Source organism: Pristiophorus japonicus, chromosome 16 (assembly GCF_044704955.1).
Source record: "Pristiophorus japonicus isolate sPriJap1 chromosome 16, sPriJap1.hap1, whole genome shotgun sequence".
NCBI lineage: Eukaryota > Metazoa > Chordata > Chondrichthyes > Pristiophoridae > Pristiophorus > Pristiophorus japonicus.
The window spans coordinates 114,038,168-114,045,481 of NC_091992.1; positions in this window are offsets into that span (position 1 = coordinate 114,038,168).

Sequence of the window (7,314 nt, forward strand, 5' to 3'; positions counted from 1 at the left end):
GAGTCCCCCTCTGTCCAGACGACGTAGAACCTCTTCCAGGTTGTGCAGGTGTTCGGTGGCATTGTGACCGGTGATCAGGATGTCATCTTGGAACATGACGGTTCTCTACGTGTTTCTCTGAAATATGGCTGCCGCCGAGCAAATTCCGAAAGAGCACCTTTGCTATAAACAGTCCTTTGTGCGTGTTGATGCACGTCAGTTTTTTTGAAGGTTCGACCAGCTGCTGTATCATGTAAGCGGAGGTCAGGTCCAATTTGGTGAACGACTTCTCCCCCGCTAGCATTGCAAACAGGTCGTCAGCCTTGGGTAACGGGTACTGATCCTGTATCGAGACTCGGTTGATCGTTAATTTGTAGTCGCCACAGATCCTGACCGTGCCATCATTTTTCAACACCGGGATAATTGGACTGGCCCATTCGCTGAACTCGACTGGTGATATGATTCCTTCCCGTTGAAGTCTGCCCATTCGATCTCGACTTACTCCCTCATCATGTACGGAACCGCCCGAGCCTTGTGATGGACGGGTCTTGCGTCCGGGCTTAGGTGGATCTGCACCTTGGCTCCCGTGAATTTGCCGATGCCTGGTTCGAACAACGAGGGAAACTTGCTCAGCACTTGAGCACACGAAGCGTCATCCACTGATGATAAGGCTTTAATATCATTCCAGTTCCATTTAATTTTCTTAAGCCAACTCCTACCGAACAGCGTTGGGCCATTGCCTGGAACGATCCACAATGATAAATCATGCACAGCTCCATCGTACCATACCTTTACTGCCGCGCTGCCAGTGACTGGTATGAGCTCTTTGGTGTAGGTACACAGCTTCGCATTGATTGGGCTCAGTTTGGGTCTTTTTGCCTTAGTGTCCCACAGCTTTTCGAAAGCCCTCTGGCTCATTGACTGACTTGCACCCATGTCCAATTCCATGGACACTGGAACCCCATTTAATTTAACTTCCAGCATTATCGGAGGACTTTTGGTAAAAGAATGTACCCCATACACTTCTTCGTCCTGTACCTCGGGTTGAGTTGCCTGTGCCGCTTGATCCATGCTGGATCGATCATCCTCAGCCACGTGGTATGTCACAGCACGCTTGCTTAGTTGTGGACACATTCGCTGAAGGTGCCCCATTGTTGCACAGCCTTTGCACATGTATTGCTTGAATCGGCATTGATGGGCCCGATGATAGCCCCTGCAACACCAACAAGGCAAGATTTGATTCACCCCCGGTGGTGGACTTTGAGCAATTACAGGTCGTACAAACACGGATGAGTAGGCCCTGCCATGTGCAGTTCTGCCTGCCAACGATATTATTTTATGGACAGTACTTGCCGGTGAGTTTCGATGCTGGGAAGATATCTGTTTCGAGTTTTCGTCCGTGGACATGCAAGCCTGGAGCTTTCGAAGGATGACCTCGTGGCCACTGTCAAGCACGAAAAATTCCCACAGCATTTCCTCCAATGTAGCTCTGAAGTTGCACGGCCCAGTGAGACGTTTCAGGTCGGCGACAAATTCTGCCACGTCCTGGCCCTCGGAGCGATTGTGCGTATAGAAACGATATCTCGCCATGATAATGCTTTCCTTCGGTTTAAAATGGTTCCGAACCAGCACACACAATTCATCGTAAGTCTTACCTGTTGGTTGAGTTGGTGAGAGTAGATTCTTGATAAGGCCATAAGTTTTTGATCCACAAACGGTGAGGAGAACCGCCCTGTGCTTAATTGCGTTATCGGTTCCTTCCAATCCGTTGGCTACGAAGTACTGGTCGAGGTGATCAGTGAAATCCTCCCAGTCTTCCCCTTCCATGAATCTCTCCAAAATTCCAACAGACATGGTTGCGTGAAAGTTCGTATTTTTAACTCGTCGCCAATTGTTAAGTATCGGAAAAACTCCACGAGGCTAAGTACGGTGAGTTAGTTCAGGCATGACCTTATTCCAGTTTATTTATTCTCAAAGTGAGGATTCAACATGGCTGCCAACATTATATACCTGGCTTGCACGTGTCTGCCAGTGACCATTAGGACTCGGACAGTCGCGCCCTCCGGTGGCAGGTAAAACCCAGTTAACATACATAAAATCCTCCGCATCCTCAGCCATTGTGCTGAAAATCCATGGCACGTCTTCCAACACCTCATATAACTGCTTGTCTGAGGCCAGCAGCTTTCTTTTCATGACTGCTCCATGAAGGCCTCATCTCTATCCTCCTCAGCAGGGCTGGGAGAGGTCCTTTTACTGTCCCTGCCACCAGTAACTGCTGCTGCTCACTGCTGCTGGGTGTTTCACCAAGTGCAGACCCATCTGGCTCAGTATCAAACCCACATGGAGTGCCAATGTCTGAGCTGGTGCCTGGGAGGGATGGAGCAAGTGACGGTGCATCCACAGGAGGATGCTCCACCTCTTGTTATGCAGGAACCTAAAAGAGAAAAGGGACAAGAGTTAAGCTGGTAGATGGAAGTGAAATATTTGTAGCTGATGATCAAAAATAGAGTTTAAGTTATGTAGCTAGCACCATATTTGCTTAGGTGGATAAAGGGTTACAAGTAATGCCTCACCTCTGGTATGCCTCACCTTCCGTGATGTTCCTGGATCACCCTCGGCCACAAATCTCTACGGCGTCCTGCTCTGCTTGGGTGAGGGCAATATGTTGGCAACTCCTCCTCCATCTTGTTCCTCTCCATGGCACTATTGAGTGGCTGTTGAAAAGCTAAGTGGAGATGTGTAGGGCTTGTTCAGATAGTGCATGTGTTGAGAGGTGGAGAAGAAGCAAGAGGGAATGAGGATGGGGAGGTTATGAATGTAAAGGGGAAGTGTGTGGCATGTGAAGTGAGGAAGGAGTGCTGGGAGCAATTGGTGGTTCTGCAAGTGGTAGGATGTGAAAAGAGAATAATGTTAGTGTGTGGTGTGAAGAGAGCTAAGGAAAAGGTGAGTAGGTTTGGAATGATAAAGAGAGACATTGCGATGTGCCATTGTGATTGTATGCTGAAGGATGTGATGGAGGAGAGAGAATTGTTGACAGTGATTGGAGAGGGGTGACAGGAGTGTTGTCAGGTGCTGTGGAGAAAGATGGAGAAGTGAAGAACTGTACTCACCTTTTTTGCTCTTGTGAGGTAATTGAACCTCTTTCTGTATTGAACCCAGATCCTGGGGGGATGCTGGTGGCAATGACCCTTTCAGCCATCTCTATCCAGGCCAGTTTCATTGTGGTATTGGGAACACTCTTGTGGCTTCTGGGGGATAATTGCTTGCTCGTTGCCTTCACTTTTTCCGCTAGGACCTCCAAGGAAGCAGCAGAAAAAAGAAGGGCAATTTTTCTACTCACCTCTGCAAGAAAAATGTGTTCAAACAGTTGTCCAGTTAAAAATTCAAGCAGGAAATGCAACCTTGCTTTAAAAGATGCATCCCCGCTTTAAGTAGGCCTCAGGAGTCGCACTGGAAATTGTGCGTGTCTTGTGGGTAGGCTACTCACATTAAATTGAGACTAGAAAGTAAACATTTCCTGGGCATCATGTCGAAAACATTATGGGGGACTGCTGCCCGACTGATTCATGCCCCAAGTTAAAATCAGGGTTTAAATGTTAAATAATGTAAGATGCAGTCTGACATATGGGTATATGAGGCCAATTTGAAGAAAGTTGTGCAATGTGATACTCTATAAGAACAAATTCTGGTTTACTCACTACGATAAACAAAGGAAAAACTAATAGCTAAACTAGTAAATCAGACCATGAAAATTTAAATTAGATTTTGTTTAATTATATAAAGAACGCTATGATTATTATCAATTGAGGCCAATTCACTAAATATATTCAAAAAGGAGTTAGATGAGGTCCTTACTACTAGGGGGATCAAGGGGTATGGCGAGAAAGCAGGAATGGGGTACTGAAGTTGAATGTTCAGCCATGAACTCATTGAATGGCGGTGCAGGCTAGAAGGGCCGAATGGCCTACTCCTGCACCTATTTTCTATATTTCTATGTTTCTATGTTTCTATTAGCAGATCTAGTTGGATGAGACATTAATGTTCTACAAAGACCACATTACTCAAACACCCATATTCTACTTATGGCAATAATGATTATTGCACCATATTTTGCATGGGAATTAAACAAGCATTTGGCTGTCTGTGGTTTTAATTAGCTAACAACACTTCGTATCAGACAGGTTGCAACATTCATTATTATTATACCACAATGTATCATCAAACATTCCTGATAATCTCAAAATTCCCATAAATATACTCCGGTATAACATTTTAGATCAAAAATCTGAAATAGAATTTTTTAAAAGCCTATCATTTCAGATAAACCAAGGTTCAATGGTGTGATATTGTTAATAATAAAAAGCCTGATATTCATCTTTTAATAAAAATTTGGAAAAATGCCTATATTTCAACATAATTAACAATGTAGGCAGAAACTTGAATAACAGTTTCTGCAATTCCTGTGAAATAAATTTTGCTAGTGGCAATGAAAAACTAACAGCCAATCATGATGCTTCTATAATCCCAAAACATTTCTCAAGCAGCTAATGATCCACTTAACTGATATAAATCATCGAAGCACTGACCACACTCGACCAGCTCCACTGGGCGGGCCACATTGTTCACATGCCTGACACAAGACTCCCAAAGCAAGCGCTCTACTCGGAACTCCTACACGGCAAGCGAGCCCACGATGGGCAGAGGAAACATTTCAAGGACACCCTCAAAGCCCCCTTGATAAAATGCAACATCCCCACCGACACCTGGGAGTCCCTGGCCAAAGACAGCCCTAAGTGGAGGAGGTGCATCCGGGAGGCTGCTGAGCACCCCGATTCTCGTCGCCGAGAGCACGCAGAAAACAGGTGCAGGCAGCGGAAGGAGTGTGCGGCAAACTAATCCCACCTACCCTTTCCTTCAACATCTGTCTGTCCCACCTGTGACAGAGACTGTAATTCCTGTATTGGATTGTTCGGTCACCTAAGAACTCACTTTTAGAGTGGAAGCAAGTCTTCCTCGATTTTGAGGGACTAAATATGATGATGATGATAAGATATAAATATCAAAAAGAATGTCAATCCAGCTATGGAGTATACAATTTAGGGTGAAAATGTCAAATGAGAAGATTTAACAAGGCCTGGCAAGTGCTGATAGTAGCACAAACACATTTTATTCGGTGGTAGACAACCTTCAAATATGCTAAGGAGACACCAAGCATGGCAATATGTCACTGACAGAGTGGACTCTGTCTCACCTACTCAAAGGATCTGTCTAGTGGTCTGAAGGAGACTGCACACATTTAAAAAAGGACATAAAGGTAATAAATGAATATTACTGGAAACGCAGTCACCAGTAATTTCCAGACGGGTTCTTCCAATCTCACATTCTGTTTACACTGGGGTTTCCACCAATCTTCCACCAAAGTTATGGTGGGAAATCGGGACAGTCCCGCAGAAATTCTAACTCAGAATGTATATATATATTACTGGCATAGAAAAATGTTAGCAAGTATGTAACAAGTAAGATATTATACAGAGTGAAATGAGCAGAGGCATGCAGATATGGTGCATGCGATGATGGAAAAGAGAAGGAAGGAATTTCCATGGGTCAAACCACCATGTCTCAATTCCTACTGCTCCGATGTTTAAAAGTGAAACTCATACATAAAAGGGGTATCACAGCATGCAAGAGGATAGGTTCCATGATATTAAACAACTTGCTTCCTATTACTGATTTATTCAAGAGGAAGAGTTTATAAGGTATTGAGACAGTGCAGGAGTGTGCAGAACTATTGCTTTATACCATATTAACATATGATAAATCAATATCACAATCACATAATAATACGTATAATGACAATTCAGTTCCCAAATGGATACACTTAAAATGTATCATCTACATTCTTCACAGAGCAAGATAAATCCAACAGACCATCAGTCGCACCCAAGCAGCACCACATACCACATATCATTACCACCCTCACTTAAAGCAAGCACCAACACAGATATGTACACTATAGAAGAAGTACATAGTAATACGAATGAGGAAGTATAGAGTGAGACATTTACCAATAGTCAACAAGAGATAGCAGAGGTAATGGTTGTTCAGGGCCAACTGCTACACAGCAAGGTCTAGTATGCTGAGTTTTATGAGAAGCAGATCCAGGCAGTTTGTTTTCAAACACAAGTTATTACAGCAGCAGTACTTACCTCTGTGCACTTTACATTGAAAGGTGTCTAGTTAGTGGGAGGAGTCCAGCGACCAGGTACGCCCTGCAATCTCCCATATGAGTCATGTCATGCAACGCCGGTTGTTTCCATTGCAATCTGCTATCAAGCATGTCGCATAAATACTGACATCTGTAGTGAAGACCTCACTTACATAGACCAGATGCACAGAAGAAATCTTTCTCATCATCATGAATGTTCTCACGGGTGTTTTAGAGTCTTAGAGGGTCTAAACTCCAAGATGGAGTTATGCCATCTTCAACTTGCTTGGGGATCAGTTATGGGTAACCGAAACAGAGAAATTCCTAAACCTCAAATACCCATAGTTATATGCGCACACAGATTAGTGAGCATCATGAGGAGATCCCCTCCAGCAGTGGCTGAAGTAGAACACTGTGTTGAACAAAGCAGTTGAGGTCAGTTGGAACTTAAATCAGTAGCAATTCTGTGCCATCACACAGAACTGCATAAATGGCAATAGCTGTGGCCTCTGAAAGTATGAATCCGCAGCAACCAAAGCCAGTCCATTATGGTTACAAAAATAGCAAACTGAATTTGCATAGCATCTCTACATAAAAAAAATCCCAATGTGCATCACAAATAGATGTAACAAAAGCATGCTGAGCCAAGAAGGAAGAGATTAGGAGGGGAGGTCCAAAAGCTTGGTTGAAGAAATGGGTTTGAGAAGGTTTTTAAAGGCAGATAGAGAGAAGGAGACGGAAATATTTAGCGAGTGAGTTTTAAAGAGTATGGGCGAGGTGGCTAAAGGCTCTTGAGTTAGAGGAATTGGGTATTCAGGAGGCCATGTAATCCATTTATAGAGGATGGAAATTTTGAATTTAATGTGATGGCAGTCAGGAAGCCAGTGTAGGTAAGAGAGAAAAGGGTGGTAAGAAAACAGGATTTATTGCTAGAGAGAATATGTGCAGCAGAAGTTTGGACAAATTGAAATTTATGAAGGGTGAAGGATAAGAGACCAGCAAGATGAACATTGGAGTGATCAAGTCTGGAGCTGACAAAGATATGTATATGAGTTTCAGTGACTGAGAGCATCAGGAGGGGTGGAGGCAGGTCATTTTGGTTAGGTGAACGGAAGCAATCTTACTTTAAT